Source organism: Aotus nancymaae, unplaced genomic scaffold (assembly GCF_030222135.1).
Source record: "Aotus nancymaae isolate 86718 unplaced genomic scaffold, 86718_ANA_hifiasm-v0.15.2.pri h1tg000065l, whole genome shotgun sequence".
NCBI classification, from domain to species: Eukaryota; Metazoa; Chordata; class Mammalia; order Primates; family Aotidae; genus Aotus; species Aotus nancymaae.
The window spans coordinates 8,541,341-8,566,967 of NW_026988480.1; positions in this window are offsets into that span (position 1 = coordinate 8,541,341).

Below are 25,627 nucleotides of genomic sequence, written 5' to 3' on the forward strand. Positions count from 1 at the left end.
TGGGGCATGACACAGGGCCCCGCTTATGAATGCCTGATGGATTTAAACTTCTCTTCCTGGAAAAAAACGCTCAGTTCTCCAAAGAAATTGCATGCCTCATACACTGACATTTGATTCTGATGTTGGAGGTTCAGCAGTGTGTGCCACGGGAAGCAGCTTGTGCTGATTAGAGGGCATCACAGTGTGAGGTTATGGGATGTTCACCCCGAGGGGCCACTGGCGTCAGCTCCCTGAGCCCCCGCTTCCCCATGTCTCCTTCCACTCTGTTTACATTGGACAGAAAAGCATTTTCTTTCACCCCTCAAAACCTATGTTAACCTCCTGTGCTAGTTACTAGGATTGAATTGCCTCTCCTTACACCAGGGAACCAAAGATGGAAATGCAAACCTATACAGCCTGGGAAATAACAAAATCCTCTCAACTCAGCCCAGTGCTCCCTGAAACTGATACTGCCTTCCCAATTCATTTATTTTTATTTCCATAGCATTTCCTGGCAATGGGCAGGAATTTATAGTAAAGTTCTGGGAAACCAGGAAGGTGGATTCCACTGGTTCCTGGCACATCTGGGGCTGACTCTCAGGCAGACACGTCCATGGGAGGCCCAAGGCTCTCTTGCCGGCCAGAGAACGTGCTTGTTCTGCAGGACATTCCACTCCTGTGATTTGCCTCAGCATGCCACTCAGAAATGACCTTCAGACAGAATCTCTGACAATAATATGCTAAATAAGTGAACTCCCCAGAAATGAGCTGCATCATGTACAGACGCTGATGATGAAGGAGGGCAGGAAACTGCACTCTGATCTGCAGCTTTCGTATGTTGATTATCAAGCCAAAGGCACTTGGAAAGCAGCAACTGCATGGAGAGGCTTTCTCTGAACTCCCCTTATCAGCTAAAGATAGAGCCCCGAAAGGAATTCAGTTGTTGTCCATCCCATCCCAGGGAGTTTCATTATCCAGGGAAAAAGGACTCTTATCACAGGGGAGGAGACTAAAAACGGACACCATTCCCAGACAGACCTCATCATCTGTTCTCCTAAGAGCCAATTCATCTTTCCCCCGAAGTCATGACTCGGTCACAAGTTGTCTGAAACCCCTTCCCTTCCCCATGAAGAGAGTATATAGGCTTCTACAGCTCACTGGGTTTTCGAGAACTCACTTACTTTCCTGTGACGCCCCTGTGCACATAATAAATGTGTGTACTTTCCTCCTGTTAATCTGTCTGCTGTCAGCTTTTTTTCAGAGACTCAGTTATGGAACCCTCAGATGGTGGAGGAAACGTCCATCCCCTCTAGGGATGAAGACAGGAAGAAGACCCCTCGTGCCTCCAATGCACCAGCATCACAAGGAGGCCAGTGCCCTCTTGTCACCTGAGTCCCACCGACTCAGCGCAGGAAACAGGCGCTGCCAGAGGGAGGTGGCACTGGAGGCAAGGCCTGAAGGAAAACAAGTTCACTAAAGAGAAGGGCCGTGGCAGTGGGTGAGAAAGGGGTGGCTCTTCCAAGAGCTGGGCCATGTGAAAGAGGTGCCTGGAATAAGGTGCGGGGGGACAGTGGAGGGAGAGCACTCGGGGGGTCCTGAGGCCTGGCCTAGTCCTTCTTATGGGCTGAATTGTGTCCCCTCAATTCATATGTTGAAGTTCCAACCCCCAGGACCCAGCATCTGACTGTATGCGGAGATGGGTTGTTGGTTAAGAGGTAAAATAAAGACATTATTGTGGGCCCTAATCCAATCTGACTGGTATCCTAATAAAAAGATGAGACTGGGACACAGACACACACAGAGGAAGACCAGGTGAGGACACAGAGAGAGGACAGTCATCTAGAAGCCCAGGAGAGAGGCCTCAGGAGGAACCAACCCTGCTCACGCTTTAATCTCAGATTTCCAGCCTCCAGGACTGTGAGAGAATAAACGCCCATGTGTCAGCTGCCCACTGTGTGGCACTTTGTGGCAGAAGCCTAAGCTGACTAATACAGGCCCCATTCAGCCACGTCTGCACCGTGTGAGTCTAGCCAGCCCCCGACTCTGCTGTCTGACCAGGAAGGGGGCTGCCCATATCTGTCCCCAGCGGTGGTCCTCTCAGAGACTACATTTCCACATTTCCTTGGGACCCAGTGGGTTTCATGAAGCTGGGCCTGGGATGTGTGAATCTGCATGGCCCTGTGCTCCAGGGCTTTCCACAGCAAGGTGGGAGCAAAGCAGAATGAAGGTCCTGATTAAGCAAGGGCTAAGAAAGCTGCAGAGAGGAGACACGATAATTACAGAAACACGTGCAGGTGGTTATGGCAGCCGACTCCTTACTGGGGCAAACAGGCACCCTGTGAGAATGTCAGTTTGGTCAGCAGTCTCCTGCTTCCCAGCCATCCTGGGAGGAAACTCTGAGTCTGGCAGACGGACCAGCATTCCCCACACAGTCCTGGTCATGCGTCTGGCACCCCTACTGTCCCCCTTCAAGGGCTGGTTCCTATTCACTGGCTGGATCTAGTCCTTTCTGGCAGGGGCTGGGGCAGGGTGGGAAACCCAAGGCACAGAGACACGGGTCTGCATCCAGGCAGCTTCACCAGCCACAGAGCAGCATGGTGGTTTTGTGACATCAGAAGTAGAGGCTGCTGTGCCTCCTAACTGGGTCTTATGGGAAGGGGTCAGGAAAACATCTTGAAGGAAGCATTGTTTCTATTAAATCCAGACAAGGTGAAGAAGATTTTATTAGACACAAGAGGGAAGGGACAAACTTACAGGTAGAGCCTGTGTGTTCAAACGCAAGTGAGGCTGAAGGGCACTTTGAGGGGTGAGGGACGCTTCCAGCCTGCGTAGCGTGAGGACAAATTGGCTTTCCTTCCAGAAGGAAAGGCCAATGGGCCTCTCACCATCCTGGGGCACCTCCCTCCTCCCTGCCTCTGCAGCTGGGCAGGCCCGCTGTGGTGTGATAGTGACTTGGCTTACAGACCTATGCAGCTGGCTTCTCCCTTACCAGAAGACCCTGTGTGTGAGTCAGGGGAGGCAGCCCCAGCCCAGCTCTGGGGATTGTTCCTTGGTGATGGGCCAGTGACATCATCTCCTTCCTGAAATGGTGCTTGTGAGTCTTCTGTTGGAAAACTGGTCTCTCCTCAATCCGTGGATACAAGTTGGTGATGACAGGTTTGGGGAGACCAGTGCTGCTGACTGGGAACCAGGAACAGAGGAGAAAAATGTGACAACATCACATGCTGAGGGTGGAAGGCACCCTGGTGCCCAGCTCCACCGGGGCGGACTACGAAGGAAGGTGCGGGGCCGCTGAGGTCTGGAGCTGCTGGTCTCCTGCCCTTCCCCCTCCCAGCAGTGCAGGTGAACCTCCCAACAGGTATTGGTTCTTTGAGCCAAAGGCTTCTTGAGGATCCATCTTGCCCACTCATCCCTACCCCATTATGATTCACAAAATTAGCCTTCCTTGAGTAAATGGCCTGAATCAAGGGCTTACCAGGCATTTCCCGCTCCATCTTCCAGTGGTCTCACTGAGGAGGTGGGGTGTCCAATGGAAAGAGTCGTTCTGACCCTCAGCTGCATTGAGCTTCAGTCCTCAACTGTTAAATGAGCTAGTGGAACAAGAGTGTCTCTAGGTTTCCCTTTGGTGCAAACTCTGAATTTTAGAGTAATTTAATGCCAGCACTGGGCTTGTGGTCGCTTAAGGTTTTCATCCATCAGGAAATGGGTTGAGAAACCTGTGCTTGATTTTAATTATGCATTCGCTATTGTTTAACATAATTACTGCCTTTTTATAAGTACACGTTCTTCTGTAGTTTGCAACTTTCATTGCCACTGTCTCTCATCTCCCCCAACAATGTGCTTGGGGGGCCCTGTTTACCTCATATTCCCAATGAGATAGCCAGGCTGAGAGACTTGCAGGGATTTCCCATGGTTGTGCAGCTGATAAGAAATTAGACATGAGCTTCTTTGACCCCAAATGATCGTCCTTTGCACTCAGCCAAGAGCAAGGCTTATCTTGCTTAAAGAGCATCCCAGAGAGGGCAGCAATTGGGTTTATAGATTTGCAGTGCTCAGAGGAGCATCAAAGGTTGTAACAGGCTCTGCATCTATCAATAGCAGTGGTAATGTACATGCAGGCAACCTACCCACAGTTTCCAAGGAAGCAGGTTGAAGAAACAAACAAAGAAAGCAGAAAGGTGGGGAGAGAGGCATTTAGGGACAAGGGGATTTCCCTAGCCTGGTTGAGATGACTGCACAAACGCACCAGGAAAATGACTTCAAAGGCACCAAAGAACGATTCTCAAATGGCCTGGACATGAACATGTTCAAATGCGGAGACAGTGTGGAGCTTCAGCAGCCCAAGTCTCTGTTTCTAATGGAGGCCTAGTGTGCTGAAGGCCAGAATGTCTCCTGGGTGGGAAGGTCCATGATCAGGGTGGTGTGAGGGTGGATGTGACACGGGGGTACCCAGGGACCACTAAAAACCCTTTCTCAGGGCTATCCTGAGCCCTGAAACACTGGGAAAAGGTGGGAGTCAGAAAGGGCTGGATGAAGTCCCTGCTTTCTCCCACAGGGCTGATGAGAACACCACATCACACTGGCCTCCCTTCTCCCGCCATGCTGGTCCTGCCTGTGCAAATGCACTTCCCACCTCTCATGTTCCCCCTGGGCTCTGGCCACTTCTCCCCTCCCAGCTCTGTGGGACCCTGAGCAAGGCATCTTGTTCCAGCCTCTGTGCTTTTGTTCGCAGCTTGCTACTCAGATGTCACCTGCTCTGAGAAGCCTTCCTGGACTCATCCACACAGTCTTTCACTCATCCACTTACTTGGTAAGCATCTCTCTATGCCAGCCACTGACAGGGATATGGGCAAAGTAGAGAGCTTTCGTGTGAGACCCATGACATCATTGGAGGCTGAGGAACTGTTTTTAGGAAAAAGACACAAAATTATTAATAAAAAATGAAGTGCAAGGTCCTGTAGAGGTTGTGCCTGTGTGGGCACATGTAATGAGTTTCCTGATAACACACTCAGATTGCAGGGGAAGTCTCCCCTTGGGTGGGGCACCTGTATTCCAGTGGCAAGAGGGGATGGTAAGTGGAACAATAAACATGCACGTTTTGGATAATCATGCTGTAGAGAAAAACTAGCAGGGTAGAGACCAGAAGTTCTGAGTGCAGACGCTCAGAGCTACCTGCTGTGACAGGACTCTGAGCCATGGGGCACACACACAGTTGGGGATGTGTCCAGGTGGAGGGAACAGTAAATGGGAAATCAGGAGGCAGAGTGGAGGGAAGGAGCTGAGGCCGCAAAGGAGCCATGTGGGGTACAGGTGGGTGGAGTGATATACCATTCTGAGGGCCTTTGAGTGAGACAGAAAGGCAGGGACAGTAATATACTTGACTCTGGTGTTTCAGCCTCATCTTGTCTTTCCCTGTCATTGTGCACCATTTTTATGTCATTCACTGTATTAAAAGATAGCTTTAGGTGCATCAAAATTCTAATAATTTATTTGAGCATTCAGAGATTCATGAAGCAAGCAACATCAGACCTCAAATGCTTCATTGCTCCAGCCAGGAAGTGCTTGGAGGAACCTTTATTAAGGTGCTTTGGAAACAAGACCAAGAAAATATTTGATTGGTTCAAGTGGAAAATTCCTACTTGGAGGTTAGTAGGTGGTTTCTGATTGATTAACCTGAAGTTTCGTTTTGCTGTTTGCATTGAGTTGGGTTTCTGTTTGCTTCAGTAGGAACCCACCTCAGCCTAATGGCTTCCCAATTCATTATTTTAACAACTGCATTCCATTTTCCTAATGTGTATATATGACCAACATTCTCACCTTACCATAAACTTCTTGAAGGCCTAAAGCACAAATTCATCTACACAGCCTTTTTTTCTTGCCCCACCTCTTAGGCTCTTGGCAAAAGGCCCGGCACGTATTAGGTGTTCATTAAAGGCTCTGTAAAGTAAAAAATGTAGGAACATGGTTCTGAATCATTTTTCTCTGTGTCTCTATTTGAAGACATGGATAGGAATCATTTAATTTAGAACACATTCCTCCATGCAGTTTCATGCTTTGTCAATTCCTGGAGATATGTAAAAGCATTATCTCCACTGTCATGAGAGGAGGGTGGTGCAAAAGCCTAGCAGACCTCCACGTGCTCAGGCATCTACTAGGAAAGTACAGCTCATCAGCTGCATGGGGTTGAGCAACTCACGATTTCATTTGGCCTCTTGCTAGATAAATGGTAAATTCTAATGACACAGCAGGAATTCTAGGGCTAAGGGTGGGGGTGGAACAACATTACAGCATGGAGAGAGGATCTTGGGTAGGTGGTGGCCACGGGACATGCAGAGAGTGGACCAAGGTTGGGTGAAGGAGTTAACTGGAGTTCCCTAACATGATTAAAGGAATGAAGAATAGGTGTTTAACTGCTCTAATTTCAAAGTTCAATAAAATAGCTCTATGATTCGTGAGTTTTCTTTTTTAACTAAAAAGATGTGGCCGAGAATGTGAAGGAAAGGGAAAAGGAGAGCAGCTGCAGCACCCTGGGTCCTGGCTCTGGAGGCTCCCAGCCTTTCATGGCCTGAAGGCTTCCACTGCCAGCTCAGCTAAGCTAAGCAGGAGCCAAGCCACACTCTGCAGGACATTTCAGAGGAGCAGTAAGGGGTGCAGAAAGGAAACAGAGCTCCTGTCCGTGGAGGGTGGCTGTGAAGAAAGAGCCAGAAGGGGGACTGTGGCCTGGGCGTGTGTGTGTGTGTTCTCTGCGTGTGTGCTCTCCTCATGTGTGTGTGCCTGGGTATATGTGGAGATTATAGGAAGAGGAAACTAGAACCTACTTTTCTGTGATTGGTAAAGGACAGTAGGAAGGTCAGCAGAAGATGAATCCATTTGGGAGAAAGAATAGACCAAACTTGTAAAACAAATGCATATGCTCCTGTTGCTGGTCCTAAGATGAATTCCATCTCTATTGACATGGTAGAAAATGTACTTAAATTTATATCTGAATCAGAAAACAAGGAATGGCATCATCTGAAGAGCAGAGACTAGATGGAATTCTTGGAGGAGAGTAAACAAATGGAATCTAATTAATGAAGAAACCAGGTGATGCCAGTTGGATGATGCCCACTCACATTGGTGAGGATGTATTATATACTTTACGCATTCCATGGATTCAAACGTTTCTTCATTAATTAGATTCTCCACTAATTAACTATATTTTCCTCCATTTTGGCTAAAGGTTCACTGAGAGAGTCACTAAATGAGTAAAAGTCGTATCTTAGAAAAATAGAGCGTTTGGTTAAACACACACATTGGAAATGATGAAGTTTTGAGATCCTCCCCTTCTCCCTCATTAATGGAAAGGGCAGCTGCAGGAGGTTCTGGAAGTGTGCTGCTGTTTGGAAGCAAGGCAGAGACTCCAAACATCCAGCATCCAGAGTAAATGAGGCCAAGCCACCTGCAGTGCATCCCGAGTGCTGGGTCCCACAGGGGCTGAGGAACGCATACCCGGCGAGAACTGTGAGATCCAGATCTTTGGTTACAGAAGTGACACACATGCGAGTCACCACATGTGTGTCAGAAACCAACACGAATAAGTAGGAATATATTTGAAATTTAAATTAAGATTCGTATCTTCAAAGAGATTTGAGAGGATGGGCGGGTATTAAAAAGATGCTTTAAAGAAAATCAGTAGATGGGCTGAAAAGCAGCTTTTAAAAAAAGAACAAAACAAATTGAAAGCAAATTAGTAAACTGAAAGAGGGGAAAGAGTTTTTCCAAAGATAAAGACAAAAGGGCAAAGAAGTAGAAACTACAGCAACAACAGCAAAACAAACAACAGCAAAACAGAAAAACGAAATTAGCTGCAGAAGTCCCAATAGCCAAAACCATCCCAGAGTGCAAGAATATGAGGGCCTAATTTATCTTGTCCAAAGGAAAGCTGCACTCACAACAATACCCATTTCTCCTCAGTCAGTGATTATCCCTCCCATATTGAGCATCCTTTATTAAGCCTAAAATTAATATGAGGGGCTAAAAGCCTTCAGAAAGAGGGACAACTGTAGAAGTTTCTACATGTTCTCATCCCTGCAGATTGAGGTCTCCAGGACTGAATCACTGCCAGTGCATGGGCATGCAGCTTCTGCTCTTCCCAACTGTGTCTTTCCTTGCCTAAGAGTGTCCACATGACCCGCAGTTTATCTGATTGGGTCAAGACCCATGAAGCCCAATATAGTGTAACTAGCTATTCTCTGCTTCATGCTGAACTTACCAACTTTGTGGCAAATAAAAAAACCACTGGAATCTCTGAAAGAACAAACTGGAAATATCCTCTTTTTGATACAAAAATTTCTTTTTTTGAGACAAAAGGAATTCTGAGATAAGATGGGCATGATAATTACGAAGTCAGCTTTAAAAATTTTCATGAAATTTTTTCTTTCTCAGCCAAGCTTGGACCAGAGTAATATTTGACACCTTGGAATCTTAGGTGATGTGTAATTAGGGCTGTTAACGTCCCTTGTGTTACTTTTAAGTTGCCTCAAGTCCGCCAAATAGTCATGGCTTCTCAAAAGAGGAAGTGAAGAGGTGAGGGATGGGTGCTCTGTCAACAGTATTCCAAAACTACGGTATTAGTCAGGCCTCCCTCAGACACAGAACCATCTATCTCCTAGTATCTCCTGTTGGTTCTGTTTCTCGGAGGACCCTGACTAAAATGAGTAACACAGCAAGTTTGGAAGATAGATAGATAGATGATAGATAGATAGATGATAGATTAGATAGATAGATGATAGATAGATAAATAGATAGATGATAGATAGATAGATGATAGAAAGATGATAGACAGATGATAGATGATAGATAGATAATAGTAGATAGGTAGATAGATGATAGATAGATGATAGAAGATAGATAGATAGATCATAGATAGATAGATAGATAGATAGATAGATAGATAGATAGATAGATAGAATTAGTTCACAAGGTTATGGAGACTGACAGGGCCAAGATCTACAATTAGTAGGCTTGAAACCAAGGAGGAGTCAATGTTTCATTTCAAGCCTGAACGCAGGAAAAGATACCCAGCTCAACAGTCAGGCAGAAGACGTTCCTCCTATTCAGTTTTTTTGTTCTCTGCAGACCCTCAATGAGTTGGATGATGGCCATTCACATTGGTGAGGGTGGACCATGTACTTTACTCATTCTGTGAATTCAAATATTTATCTTAGCCAGAAACATACTCACAGACATACACAGAATAGTATTTGACCAAATATCTGGGCACCTGGAGCCCAGTCCAGTTGACATAAAATTAACCATCATGCCTACTGCCTTCATCCATTTTGTGCTGCCATAACATAATACATAAAATGAGTAATTTATAAAAAATACAAAATTATTCTTTCACAGTTCTGGAGGCTGGGAAGTTCAGTATGAAGGTGCTGCAGATTATGACCCAGTTTCTCTACCTCCAAGATAGCACCTTGATCACTGCCTCATTTGGAGAGGAGGATTGTTGCATTTACACATAGTAGAAGAATGGGAAAGAGAGAACCACTCCTGAAGGCCCTTGTTATGGCAGTGCTATGGTTTGAATCCTTGTCCCCTCAAAAACTCATGTAGAAACTGGATCCCCAATGTGGTAGTATTGAGAGATGGGGCCTTTAAGAGGTGATTGACTGGTCATGAGGAATGCCCTCATGAATGGAGTAATCCATTCATGGATTAATGGGCTCAGGAATTAATAGATTAACTGATTGTCATGGGAATGAAGTAGTGGTTTTATAAGAAGAGGAAAAGCGAGAGGAACTACTATGATCAGCCCCCTCATCATGTGGTGCCCTGTGCCACCTTGGGACTCTGCAGAGTCCCCACCAGCAAGAAGGTCCTCACCAGATGCAGTCCCTGGACCTTGGACTTATCGCCTCTATAAGAAATAAGTTCCTTTTCTTTATAAATTACCCAGTTTTAGGTATTCTGTTACAAGCAACAGAAAACAAATTCAGACAGGCAACATTAATTCATTCATGAGAGTGGAGTTCTCATAAACCAAACACCTCTCATTAGACCCTACCTTCCAAAACTTTTGCATTGGGAATTAAGTTTCCAACACGTGGATTTTGGGGGACACATTAAAACCATAGCACTTATCAACTGGAATAATTGGATATTTCAACACACAGAATCTAGATGTCTCACAGCTATACAGTATATCAACAAACATCAGCAAATGAGATGATTCCTTAACTGTCAACAACCTCAGTTTCACCCAGACCATGGTGAACAAGTACATGATGACACACAGGCATTCTGTGAGCTGATCAGGAGAGAAAAACAGATTATGATAAGGCTCTTGCTCTTAGGGATTACACTGTCTTCTGGGGAGAAGAAAGGGGCAAAATGAACTCTAAAGAAAGACAGATGTGTCCAAACGCCCAAGATAAATGCTCTGGGTTAGTGCTTCTCCAACATGAGCACTGAAATAGACCAAGAGATTGGGGAGAGTTCACACATTCTCATGAGGGCTGGGAGGAACTGCCTGGAGGAGCCCTCTAAGAGGCAGAACTTGCCAGCAGGCTCATGTCTCATTTCAATATTGCACAAGGGCAAGATAACCCAGCTAAGAGCAAGGACTCAGAGTAAGATAGGCAGCTGCCGACGCCTCTCTAACACACAATACTATGAAATCTTGGGAATCAGGTTAACAATTGTGCCTCCAATTTCCTCATCTGGTAAATGAGGATAACAATACACTCTATAGGGACTGGTGAAGATTACACAATTTTGTACTTGTGATATGTTTAGGACAATGACTGACACACGGCAAACGCTGAGTGTCCATTAAATAACCCAAAATAAAAATTTTGCATTTTATTTTACAACATTAAAAGTGATTTCTTACTAGTGAAATCATTCCTCCTATTCAGATCCTATTCCTAACTTTCTTACTCCAAATCTTTGAGGAATCTCCTGGAACTCAGCCCTGGCTCATCTAGGCACACTCTGAAGGGTGTTTGGAGCTACAGATGGGGAGTGGGCTCTGCTTTCACAGCCAAAATCGGGACAAGTTTTTGAGATCAATAGCAATTCTTAAAAAAAAAAAATTAGTAAAGAAAACTAAACAGATTCTTTAGGAATTTTTGGAGGTTTTAATATGCAAATGTACACTATAATTCTCCAAAAGATGTTAAATTCTGCAATGTTGCCCTGATTTCTTTGACAGTGTGTCTAAATCATGTAACACATATCCTCTATGACACCCGCATGCCTCAAAACACAGTGTATTGAAAGCTGCTCTGAGTGACAGAGGTGATGGATATTTTAATCAGCTGGGTTATGATGGATGTTTCACAATGCATATACATATATATAGTATAAACAAATTGTATACTTTAAATGTATACAATTTTTATTTAAATATTTGCAATTCTTATTTTCCAGATACACCTCAATAAAGTTGGAAAAAATTAGAATAAAAAAATACTTTAAAAAGTCTAAAAGGTGGCCGGGCGCGGTGGCTCACGCCTGTAATCCCAGCACTTTGGGAGGCCAAGGCGGGTGGATCACGAGGTCAAGAGATCGAGACCATCCTGGTCAACATGGTGAAACCCCGTCTCTACTAAAGATACAAAAAATTAGCTGGGCACGGTGGTGCGTGCCTGTAATCCCAGCTGCTCAGGAGGCTGAGGCAGGAGAATTGCCTGAACCCAGGAGGCGGAGGTTGCGGTGAGCCGAGATCGCGCCATTGCACTCCAGCCTGGGTAACAAGAGCGAAACTCTGTCTCAAAAAAAAAAAAAAAAAAAAAAAGTCTAAAAGGCAATTCAAGCCTTATATCCTTCTACGATTTATGTGCAGGTGCTCTAGGAGCAGAAGTCATCTGATATTTTTCTATTATGTACAGCAAATATTATACTATCCAATGCATTGTGTGTCTATTTAAGTCAGCCAAGCAAAGAAAGAAGGAAAGAAAGAGAAAGAAAGAAAGAGAAAGAAAGAAAAGAAGGCAGGAAGGAAGGAAAGAAAGGAAGGAAGGAAGGAAGGAAAAGAAAGAAAGGAAGGAAGAAGAAAGAAAAAAGAAAGAAAGGAAGAAGGAAAGGAAGGAAGGAAGGAAGAGAAAGAAAGAGAGAAAGAAAGAAAAAAGAAAGGAAGGAAGAAAGAAAGAAAGGAAGGAAGGGAGGAAGGAAGTGGAAGAGAAAGAAAGAAAGAAAAAAGGAAGGAAGGAAGAGAAAGGAAGGAAGGAAGGAAGGAAGAAGGAGCAAGATCAGATCCCAGGAAACCACATATGAGCTACTCAGAGACTGTTATGTTTATGGAACACTGAGGCAACACTTGATAAAATTTGGAGGGATTTCCAGTCTGTATTTCCTGTTATTGTTTTGAATTTTGTAGAAGAGGAGACATAATTCAGAAATAACTAGATAATTTATGTATTTAGTAATTTAGCATGTATTTAATAATTTAGCAATTCATCATGATTAATTTTAACAGAAAAAGATAACTCTAGTCACTTTTGAATGGTTTTTAAATTAAGCTAATATGCATTTTCATCTTCATATACTTCTATCATATAAGTGTATCTTTCATTTTAAAATAAAGTGGGAAAATAGAACATTATATATAGACATTCATAAGAAACAAAATTTCTGGATTGATCAATCTTTAGCTGTAGAAATGTTTCATGAAGCAAAAAACAAATATAATTTCCTATCCCACAGTATATATTTTCCTCCTGCAAATATTAGTTTCTGCTGCCATCAGAAACTACTGTTGATATCTGTTGTTTTATTTTGTGGTGGTGGTAGTGGTTGCTTATTTTTACTGAATGAAGTAGCAAGCCCTTCCCATGTGTGAGGTTGTTTTATATTTCCATCGCTAGTCCTCACCATGCTTGTGCAAGATTTAAGTTGTTATTCTTCACTTTCTGATGAATAAGGCCAAGTTCAGAAAGGTTAAGCCTTGGAATGCTATAGCAGCTCAAATGGCTCTGTCCAGAGGCAGAGCTGTGGCCCCTCCACATTCCCATGCTGTTATTGTTTGTGAATTACACCAGTCAAAACAACAGATTAAACACAAAAGATATCTGAATTGCAGGATCTGTTGGGGTAACTGATGAGGCCCTGTCTGGTCACCTGATGGTAAGACAAGCACAAAACCAGAGAGATCAGTTGCTCTGCTTGCGTCAATGTGAAGGCAGAACATTCTCATCAGACAGACCAGTGAGAGTCATTTACCCACTAACGTGTTCTCCAGAGCTAAGGAGAACATGAGCAGCACATTCTACCCCGCAAAGCAGGGGCCAGCATTCAGTGCCAAGGTTTTGGCAAGCAAGGATGCATTGACATGGAATGATGGGGAATTTAAACAACGTATCATTGAAGTTTCGCAGCAGGCACCTGATTCTTGATTGGAAGAGTACGTGGAAGACTCACGACATGGTTTTGATTTTGGAGGAAGATGGTTGACAGTCAGGTCAGGGCAGGAATCAGGGATGGAATAAAGGAGAGGAAATTTTTTTTTCTCGACAGATGACTGCACCCCTGAAAGAGGAGTCGGGACAGGAGGAAGGGCAGAGGGGAGAGATTCTGATGGGGTAAAGATGTAGAAAAATCTTTATTATAAATAAACGTTTGAAAGAGGGTTTAGTCATTAGTCATTATTTTATTCATTTATTTACTCACAAATCCAGGGAAACTATGGGGACAGGGCAAAGGCCATTGCCCTTTTCCTACTGAGAAATTATGGTTTAGTGGCAGTTAGAGACTGGAGCAAGGTAAGCAACAGCACAGAGCAGATACCATTGGGTGAGGAGGTGGGAGCAGGGACTGGAGGGAAGGCCCTGGGACACTGGCTGTGAGGCCACTGTTGTTGCTCCCTGAACTTTGAATCGAGGGTCCTTTCATGTTAGTTTGTCCAACTAAACATTTATAAATTTATAGCTTAGACCTGGCACTGTGGCGCATGCTCATAATCCTAGCACTTTGGGAGGCTGAGGCAGGCAGATCACTTGAGGTCAGAAGTTTTAGACCAGCCTGGGTAACACAGGGAAACTCCATCTCTACTGAAAATACAAAAATTAACTCAGCATGGTAGTGCATAGCTGTAATCCCAGATATTCTACTCAGGAGGATGAGGTGGGAGAATCATTTGAGCCCAGGAGACAGAGGTTGCAGTGAGCCAAGATCGTGCCACTGCACTCCAGCCTGGGTGACAGAGAGAGACCTTGTTTAAAAATATATATATATATAGCTTAGTTTAGATGCTTTCTTGTATATATTCAGTCCCTTTGCTGTGACCTAGAAAATGCGACAATCCCATTCTGTGTGAAACTTAGTCTAAAGAGGGAGGGACATTTAAAACAGCACTTACAGCACACGGGCTCCTTGCAGTGATAGAGGTACGGGTGAGCCCTGAAGGGGAAGTAGGAGTTTGGCAGAGGCATTGGGTCTATTTACATGTAGTTTGAGTCTATTAGATGTGATGCAGAAGTAAATGTGACTCCACCTGAGTTGATCACAGGCTCGGCCTGAGTGTATTTGCTTCAAGTACCACCAACTGACGGGGGGAAATGTTAGTCCTCAGAATGCCTCATCCGTAGGGACAAACACTTGATTATCTACTTGGCTTGGCGCTTATGTCTCCAAAGACATTCCTAACCTTTCCATGCTTCTAAGTGCTTGACTAATCTCTCTCCTTTTTCTAAGGTACTTTCCCCCATAGTTTCCTTCACACACTCTTATCTTTAGGTTTGACTGTGAAGCCTCATGCATGACCCTATACAGTGCCAATGGCTCTCTGCTTCTTAATCTTTAAGCATTTTATGGATACCCACCTCTAGGAGAGCTCTTACCACCAGTGTGTGCTTTAACCCAATAATTGAGTTCTGGGACTGTAATATGTACTTTTTTGTAGCTCTAACATAAGGCCAGGCATAGAGTAGGTTGCTAAATAAAATAAAATAAAATAAAATAAATAAGGAATTAATGCAGGCATATGTGTAAACTAAAAGAAAATTAGGGAGCCCAGCTGGAAATGCTCAGGACAAAGTGAGAAGCAAGTTCAAGGTCAGAGAGCCAGGCAGGGTAGCAGGGTCAGTGTCAGGATGGATGAGAACATGGTCAAAATCCAGGTCAAGGTTTAAACAGCTGGAATTCAAGACCAAGAGTGCAAAGCAGGGAGCTAGCAGCTCCAAGCAAAATTGATTCAGTGAAAACTGACCTTATGTTGCCTTCTAAAAATAAGGCATAATCTTGAATCCTAGAATGTAAAGACGCTAACTAGAACTGGAAGAAGTTGATCTCTTCATTAGTAGCTGCATTGCCTTAAGGTTTAGTCTCCCTAGACCTCAGCCTCTGATTTGTGAACTTGGAAGAATGTTGAGACACCATAATGTCAGGAAATTTGGGGGCTTGAATTCAGGGTAGCAGCTCCACTGCAGTCCAGCCATTACCTTTGGTGTGATCCAACATCATCTAGAACTGAAGTGAATGGAAGAAGACCCCACATGCTCTCAAATCCCACAGCTGGCAGACAGGAGAAACACACTAGAAGGTGAAGCAAACTCTCCCCACCTTGGTTACCTGACTGTCCTGAGTGACTCCAACTGAAGACAGGGGTTGGATCTGGAAATGCATTTGCCTGAGCTTCTCAAGGCTGCTAAATGAGGGGGTCTGCGACACAAGGGAGATCTCTGGAACAGTAAAGCAAGTACAACCTACATTCCTTAGACCACAGGGGCTCAGAATTCTCTAGAGCCACTCAAGTTGACATCCTGGCCTGGCATTCTTTCCCTTCTTATTATAAAATTAGGACGATATATTATTGCAGTGTTGTCCATTGTAACATATCTGCATTTTTATTTGATTTTTAAGCAAATGTTTTAATTTGTAGGAGTACTTTGGTGTAGCACTACTTACATAGGAGCTTACAACACGCTGGAAAAGTGGTCTTTAAGTTACTGCTCAATTTGTCATAAAAGTCGGCTTGTACTGGTAAGCTGTGAAAGTAACTGAAGAGAGGTGGTCATTTAGATGCAAATGTTATAGTTATTGTGAGGCCACAGTGTTGCTTTGCAACGAACCTAGGACTCAAGTTCAAGTGAACTAGTTATTTCCTTGATTCCATGACTCATGAGACAGGAACAGAATGAAATCTTTTCCTTCTCTATATTTAACTTACTCCATGATTTCTACAGGAGGCATCATATTGCACAGGGCTCAGAATGTCACATCTACACTCTTGACCACGAGTATTCCTTCCAAAGTCTTAAATCTCTATCAACTCTGCCAGGTAGAGTCCCCACTGTCCTCCCCTTCCTCCTACTTATTCTCAGCTTTTCTCTTCTACTTTTCAGAGAAGTTCTCTTGAACACGTGCATCCTGGTTCTCAACAAGTCTCCCAGATTCTGGAGGCTGGCTCATAACCAATCACAGGCTCAAAACAATGGGTCTTTCCCTAAAAACATTATTGTACCGGCACTGTGAGGAGCTCCATTGAGTTATCATATGTATGTATGGAGAGACAAATCCATTATTATAATTGCAGACTTCAACACCCATCTCTCAATAATGGATACATTGAGAAAACAGAAAATCAGCAAGGATATAAATAATCTGAATAGTACTAGCAATCAGTGTGATCTACTAACACATATCTATTAAATTAATTGAACTCATGTTTAAAAGCCTTCAAAAAAAAAAACCCACCAGCATCGATGTTTTCAATGGTGAATCCTATCAAGCATTTAAGGAATAAATAATACCAATTCTCCACAATATCTTCCACAAAATAGAAGCAGAGACAATGCTTCATAACTTATTCTATGATGCCAGAATTACACTAATACCAAGACCAAATTAAGACATTGCAAGAAAATTAAGACCAATTATCTGTTATGAGAACAGATGCAAAACTTCGAACAAAATATTAGCTTTAAATCAAACCCAACAATTTATCAAAGGAATTATAAACCACAACCAAGTGGGATTTATCCCAGCTATTCAAAGCTGGTTCAACATTCTGAAATTAGTTAATTAGTCCACCACAACCAAGTGGGATTTATCCCAGCTATTCAAAGCTGGTTCAACATTCTGAAATCAGTTAATTAGTCCATCACATCAATAGGCTAAATTTTAAAAAATCATCACATCATCATATCAATTGATGCAAAAAAGCATTTGATAAAATCCAAAACCTATTCATGATTTAAAAAAAAAACTCTTACCAAAATATTCATTAATTGTAACAAATAACCGTATCATACCCTATATGTATGGATTTGTTATACACACACACACACACACACACACACATATATGGCATGGTTATTTATATATATAAATATGATGACCATATATGTGATGCTAATAATGATGGGGCAAATGGGTGTGAAATATATAAGAATTCTCTTTGGAAACTTTCTGTAATATAAACTAATTCTTAAATTGAAAGTTTTTTTAAATTAGTTTTCAATTTGGCCCTTTTCTAGTGGATAAAGGAAGTAACTTTATATACAACATAAAGCAGGAAAGAAGGCAGAATGTGAATTGTTCTGGTGGTCTTAAATGGTAGAATGTTATTAATCTGGAGACAATAAAGTTGAGAAGTTGTAACTTTGCAAGACATTTCAAGGCACTGCTGAAGGAGGATGTAGCAGGCTGCCTGGGAAGTCATCAGCACTGTGAAAACAGTGTCTGCCCAAGTTCATGACAGTATTGTCATAAAGGTACCTCACTCAAAGGGTGGGTGCCAAACTGGGAGACTGTGTTTGTGCTTCTGGGGTGTGTGTGTGTGTGTGTGTGTGTTTCTTTCTAATTTAGTCTTAAGATATCTCTCACAAGACTGGGATACACTTTAGCACTTCCCTGGTTCAGGAATTTGGTGGTAGATGTTTACAGTGTGCCTTTAATAAGATATTTCTTTATCCTTGCGGACAGGCTGATACCTAAGTGTCACCTGTGACCAGCTGTCACTTTCACAGTAACTGATTTCTGCTGGCAGATACCCTTGTGGATCATGTCTGACCTGTGTTCAGTTTATTCCTACTAAGATAGCCAATGTCTAGGAGAGCCCTGACCAAGAGAGAAGTTATGTCCTGGTCTATGGATCACGTAAGAAAGAGGAGGCAATGCAACAAAACCTGTGAAATCACAGAAGCAGATTCTCACAGATTCCAGAGAGAAGAAGGCAGCACATTTCACAGGGCCAGTGGGAAAGGAGGAGCCAACAGGGAAATAAACATCCAAACAGTGGATGGGAGCAAGAGAGAGAACAAGGGACCTGTGGGCCAAAGTGTTTATTGAAGTCCAGGACACTAGCCCAGCTGGCTTCCCGAGGGGAATTCTAATTGATTAGAGCTAGCAGGCATAAGCTCTGTGGACTGAGACATGGTCACTGTGGCACATTTGTGAGGTCTGTGCCAGGTGCTGGAGTCAGTGAGGTGAGTCAAGTAGGTTGTATCTAGCTGTTTCATAGGACAGTGGTCACCAGAAGGTGATTTACAGAGCAGATATCCAGGTCAATCACATTGAGGAAGTGGGGGCAGGTGAAGAACTAGGCACCATATCAAGGGTGACAAGGAAGTTAAACCTGTATTAAAAATGGACGTTGAAGCCACACATAGTTACAGGAATTCACTGCAGCTTCCTATGCCAGTCTGCACATTAAAATCACAGAAATACTGCATGGAAATACCGATTCCTGGGCCACCTATGGTGATGTTAATTTAGTAGGTCTGCAAAGGGACCCAGGAATTTTTATATTTAAATGGGTGTACATTTCAGCCCTAAGATTTCTGTTTAGATGATTGCAACCACAATTCTTTCAAGCAAATTATTCAACTACTTGGAATCCACATCCGCATCCTTTTCTCCTGACTGGAACTGAGGAAAGTATTTTTCCCTAGCCCATCCTAGAAACGTATAACTCATTCGCCACTCCCTATTACAAACAACAGCCCTGTTCTATGGTTTGTATGGAATGTGACTAGAGGTACTGATGTCATTTGAATGGTTTCCTTTATGCCTGCATGGCCATCTGTGTGTCCCTGTCAATATTGTTTCTGTGTTTTTTCACATATCAATGCATATCTTTACAAGTACACACCTGAGACCCAAGAGAAGACTTTAACTTGATAAAAGTGAAGCTGGATGTCAGCTAGTTCGAACTGATGAAGTAGTGAGAGGTGTTGCATGGCACAGCTTGCATTAAACTGGTTTGCACCTCAATCTCAGTGGGGATATAAACCCCCAGGGTCTTGTTAACTGCAGATGCTGATTCAGTAGCTACAGAATGGGGTGGAGAGTCTGTTCTCAGGTGAGGTTGAGGCTCCTGGTCTCAAATGCAAGGCATCACTCCCTCTAGAGGAGGTGGGTACTCTTGGTCTCTGAGGCAAACGATTACTCTCCCCAGGTGACTGGGTGCCCTTGGTCTCTGATATAGACCATTGCCCTCTCTAGGTGATAATGATACCCTTTCTGTCTAATATAAGGCATCGCCCTCTCCAGAAAGTAAATCTCCAGTGGCTGGAAAGAAGCTACATTACTGATTTTCAGCAAACTCTCTATGAGACAGAGACTTGAGTGGAGAGTGCTGTGCCCCGTGGTATATGTAGAGTGAGGCTTGACTTACATACAACTCAGCAATGGTGAAAGGGAAGAATGGTATCCCAGGCAACTCATATTTTCTCTTGAGAATTTGGTTGGGTAGGCAGGCATCCACAGTAAGGGGCCTTTCTTCAACAGCTTCCGGGCACCAAGAGGCATCTCTCTCCCCTGCCCATAGTTTGAGAAACTCAGGATGTGCTGCATTCCCTGGTAGTTACTGAGCTATTACTATTGCTTGCCTGGTCCCTTCAAGTGTGCTAATAAAAAGAAAAAGTCAGTTCTCTGATTTGCACAGATTTGCACAGTACTCCGGTTTTTCATTTATCTTTGTAATGTTCATCAGCACTAGTTTGTGTTCAGTACTGCAGTTTGTGCTCTATGTACAGCAATGAAGAAAACACAGCCTCTGCCCTCACATAGCCTTCACTGACGTTCGGGAGATAAGCATGTCAATCAATAAACCACAGAACTGCTCTATATGGATGTGATAGTAGATGCGTTCATACACAGATACTTTTGATCACCTACTGTGTGCCCAGCATAACTCTGGATACTTGTAATTCATCAATAAACCAATAGCAACAAAAAAAATGGATTTCTTGGCCAAATGTAGTGGCTCACACCTATAATCCCAGCACTTTGGGAGGCCAAGGCTGGTGGATCACTTCAGGTCAGGAGTTTGAGACCAGCCTGGCCAACATGACGAAACCCCGTCTCTACTAAAAATACAAAAATTAGCCAGGGTGGTGGCACGTGCCTGTAATCCTAGCTACTTGGAAGGCTGAGGCATGACAGTCATGTGAACCCAGGAGGTGGGGCTACAGTGAGCCGAGATTGTACCACTGCACTCTAGCCTGGGTGATAGAGTGAGATTCCATCTCAAAAAAAAAAGAAAAAAAAAAGAATTTATTCTTAAACTCATTTTCTGGGAGGGGGTGGTGATACATAATAAATAAAACAAGTAAATGTCATACTATGCTGTATATTAATAAAGTCTATGAGGAAAAAAACCACAGAGCAAGCTAAGAGGACTTGGCTTCCAGCAAGGTGCAGAGGAAGAAGATTGAGTTCTTTCTGACAGACTGTCACAAATGGCCTTCTGGATGAGATGACATCTGAGGTGGGAATTCAAGAGGCTGGATATTTTCAAAGGTTCCCAGAAGACTAGGAGAGTTGAAGCACTTTAGCTGGAGGAAAGACCGTGATAATGGTGTCTGGCATCAGACTCCTTTGTGCTTCTGGATGCAGCAGCTTCCTTTATAGCTCAGGAGTGACCAGGGAAACACAGGGCCCATGGGTGGGAGGCAGGCATCCTGTTTCTCTGTAGTCTCTGCATATGGCACAATTAGTTAGGTTTGCCCTTACTCCCAATAAAAAATTCCTACTTAGTAAAAGTCCTTCTTCATTTAAGAGGAAAAGGCAAATGGTCACTTGTTGAATCTATATGAAATCTGAAATTGACCTATTCCACACTGAGTATAGACAGATTAAAAGTTAAGTAACAACAATGCCTCAGTTGGGGAGCAGTGTTGGCCATGAATATCAGGCACTGGGCATGGCGCTTGGCCAGCAGTGCAGACTGCCTTTCTCACCTTCACTTCCCGCTGATAGGAGGAAGGTAGAGCAGCCTTCAATGATGGTCAGCCCAGCACAGAGAAAAGCATGTCAGTTCCATGCTAAAGATGCCCAGGATAGGCAACACGGTGGTGAGACCAAAGACGACAGCCACAGCAGAGGGTCCCTCCAAGTTCAGCTCCCTCTTGCCAAAACAATCACGCAAACCGAAAAACACATTTGATCACGTCAGGGTGTGTGGCAACAAGTAGACTAAACATTGTGATGATTTTTAAATTTACTCTTTTCCTCCAGATGTTTTCTTGATCAAACTGGAGTACTTTTGATCAAAAGTACATGTTTGTGTTTCAGCAAGTGCATGCATCTTGTTTAGTATCACCCAGATGGAAACATACCTACATAAAGTCATACCCTAAAAGCACCATAAAAAGGTGATCATTGCCCAGACAACAGGACATGCTATGAGACTCTTTTAAATGACAGACAGGTCCCCCCGACCCCCAAGCCCTGTACTCCTTCACTCAGCATGAAAGAGGTCTGGATTGCAAGCACTCAGTTCAGAGGTTAGGGTAGTTTGATATAAGTGCCCAGGGATTGCATCTGTTTTGAAGCCTAATGATGAAACAGCTCATGAGTATAGGACATAGACAGTAATGGGAGAAAGCTGTGGTCCCGATACTGAAGAAGATCCCAGTCTCAGACTAGTGAGAAGAGCAGTCTAAATAAGTAAATACAAGGCATGGTAATGAGTGATGTAACACAGGAACACCCCAGGAGGAGGAAATGAGGACCCTGCTGGGAAGAATTAGCTACAACTGTGGGGGAAGAGAGAATTACAAAAGCTATGTAGAAATGTCTACCATGTCATTTAGATGAAAACAGGTTACAAACTGGTGTTTGCTTCCCCTTCTCAATTGTATAAAAAATATGCTTATCTGAGAAAGATGATAATAAATGTTTTAAGATATAGGGATTATCAGGTATTTCTGGGATGAGTTTAACTTTTATTTAATATTATACATATCTTAGTTTTAATATTAATAATGATTAACAAATAAAAATATCCAAAGTAAACTGAAATATATAAAGCCAGATATAAGGAAATTAAGATAGAATTTGGTACTTTTCTCACTATAGAAACAAGTCAAGTCACCTTACTCAAAGACACTACAGAATGCTTCTTTAGAGACTTTTCAAAATGACTTGTTCTCACTTGAGTTAATTTTGGTGTCTTTCTATCCAGAGTTAAAACACAAACTAGAGGCTGTTTCCAGATCACTCTCTAATCCTTGATTTCCTTGGAGGCTTTCAGCCAGTCCTCTCAGTTTGCAGAAATCAGCAGAGCCAAGGAGGCAGAAACAAGCCAGGTCCCTCGGTGTGAATCACTGTGTTGTCACACCTCCTTAGATTAAGGTAGTAAAAAGCCAGCACCCCCCTGGATTGTACCCGGGTCTGAGGATACACAAAATAGCTATGTGTACAGGCAACCGGGGAGTCAAGAGACCTAGATGTGCATTTTGAGCAACGTCATGTCACCATACCAAGTGAAGCGAGGATAAAATTATAGTCACATAACTCCTGTGAGAACAGTTTTGTAAACTGTGATTTGAAACATAAATGTCACTGTGGGTGGTTCCTGAAGTCCTTCACATTTATTGAATGTGGATGATATAAAAGCCATTGTTTGAAGTAAGCATCATCTAGGACTCAGTCTGCTGGGCAAACAGACGTGGAGCTCTGATTGGAATCATTCATGTCCACAACTGTTCTGGAACTGAGAAACATGAATGCACTCAGAAATGGGAAAGTTAAAGGTATGATTCACGAAATAGCAAACCTTGGTACTGGACCTAAAACATGCAGCATGTTCAGTGGCGTGAAGAGTAAACGGAGGAAGGAGATCAGGCACAGCAGAGCTGAGGGAATTGTCTGAATTTTATTCCAAAGCAATGGGGAGCCACTGAAGGCTTTGCAAGGAGGGCCTGGCACATTCTGGCAGGGGAAAGACCATGCTGAGGTGGTCAAGAAAGGCAGAGTGGGAGTGGCAGCCCAAAGGAAAGTCACGATGTGCCAGGCATTACCTTCCCCAGTGACTCTTCTAGGTCATTTTACTTGCATCCAAAGCACTGCTCTGTGTTCACGTTGACATTCTAACTGAAGTTTTGACTGTCCTATTTTCAGTGCAATCAACAAAATTATATTGCCCCGGATCCCAGGCTCCTGCTATTTAGGGAACAAATTCTCCAATTGGCCCAAATTATAGTAGGGCTCTTTTTTGGCCTATTGTTATGGTTTTGATCTGTGTCTCACCCAAATCTCATGTTGAATTGAAAGCCCCAGTGTTGCAGGTGGGAGCTGGTGGGAGGTAAATAAATCAAGGGGGCGGATTTCTCAAGGATGGTTCAGTACCATCAATCTTGGTATGGTCCTCATGGTAGTGGGTGATCTGGTGGCTGTAGAGTGTGTGCCTTGCCCGCCTCTCTCACGTCCTGCTTCACCATGTGATATGCCTTCTCCTGCTCTGCCTTTGCTTTAACGTCCCAGGTAATTGTAAGCTCCCTGAGGCCTCCCCGGCAGCAGACGCTGGCATTATGCTTCTTGTACAGCCTGCAGAACCATGAGCCAATTGTCTCTTTTCTTATCAATTATTTAGTCTCAGATATTTCTTTAGAGCAATACAAGAACAGCCTAATACATCTATGTTCCACAGGATAAATTAAACTATTAGGGCCCTCGATCCAAAATCTGGTTTAGTGCAAGCCTTCTTATGATTAAAAGACTAAAGATCACTGTGTCATCAAAACACTGAATCTATGCACAGTGACCTTTTGAGGAGGAGTAGCACCATATCCTTGGGGAAGCTCCAAGTTCAGAGGTGTCCAACGCTCCTCAAACCCCGGAACACCAGGCCACGCTTTCCTAGCCTGAACAGGCCACCGCATAGGAACACAGAACCATCACAGAAGGGACTCAGGGAGAATTAAAAGGTACTACTTTTTTAAGGTAATATTTTTAATAGCACAGCTTTCTAGTCAATAGTGTGTTATTAAAGGAAGAAAGCAAGCCCTTCACTCAGATTCCCATCTCAGATGTAAACAGGAAAAGGTCCTCAGATACAAAGCCTCCCAGGGCCCATGAAGGTGGTTCTGGCTGACTGCATAATTCCCAAAATGTGTACCTGTCTCTGTGGGTGAAGCCATCACAACCTGACTGACCCTCTCCTTCTAGCCACACGCAGCCAGGTCAAGAGCCAGGACATCTAACTTTTGGACTAAAAATGTAACCAGAGAAAGGCATTACATACTCTGTCTTCTCTGTTTTTCTTTTCTTTGAGATGTTACTTTTTATTACCACAGTAACCAACATCTTGATAAGATTCCAATCATAGTACTAGAGTTTGTGTTTAGCCACTGAGTGCATGGAACTAGAAGGAAGCATGAAAACCATCTCATTGAGGACAGAGGGAATAACTGAGGCAGGGAGAGAAGAGAGAAATCCGCAGTTCATGATGGGAAGGAAGCCTGGGTCGGGACACTCTCCCTGAGTAAATTTTCTGTGAAAATTAACCGACTCTGTTATCCAATACAGGGAGAAATAGGCCATATGAGTCCCACCGTGCAATATTAGATTGAATCATACAGGTCTTTACTACAGCCTAACTCTATGTCAGGCACTGTGCGGGGCACATGCCAGAGAAGATAGTACACAAATGAATGGCACCTCGTTGGCTTTGTTTAAGCACACGCACATACACAAATGTACACACATACACATGTACACATACAAAAGCACACACAGTCATGCACACTCACACACATGCACACACATGCACACGCATGCACATATATACACACATACACATGCACAAACATCCCAACCATGGCACAAGGTAACAAGCTTTCCTCACCGCCCTCATACCCCCGGCCTGTGTTTACATTCCACATATGGATTTGATGAAGATGAGGTGGGCGGGTGGACATGGGAGAGTGAAGTGACTTCAGGAAGGGGCAGAGGGAAGCTTGTGCTGCACCATGAGAAACGCGTGGGTGTCTGTAGGCAGATGTCTGGCAGTGCCGTCCAGGTGGAGAGAGATGGTCCAAATGTTCTGGAAGCATGGGCAACCACCCCATGGCGGGACAGCGCCTAGTGGATGAGGACGAGGGATGCAGGCTGGGACAAAACGTGCTGGTCAGTGTCCCACTGACCCTCCTGGCACCTTCCCTTCAGGGGACGTGGCAGGAAACCTGCTGCCTGTGTCCAACACTAGCCAGGCTGCAGACAGCAGGTTTTGTTTTGCTTCAGAGCAGAAATCAGACAGAATAAATTCAGAGAGCAGATGAGGAGATGAAAGAGTCCGGGTTGATAAATAATGAACTTTCAGCAATTAGAACAGTTCTGAAATGAATCAGACTTCTCTCCAAAATAAAGAAGTGCCTGCCCACTCCACAGCAGTTCCCAACACCTGCCAATGGCCAGCTCACCTACCGCCAGGTCC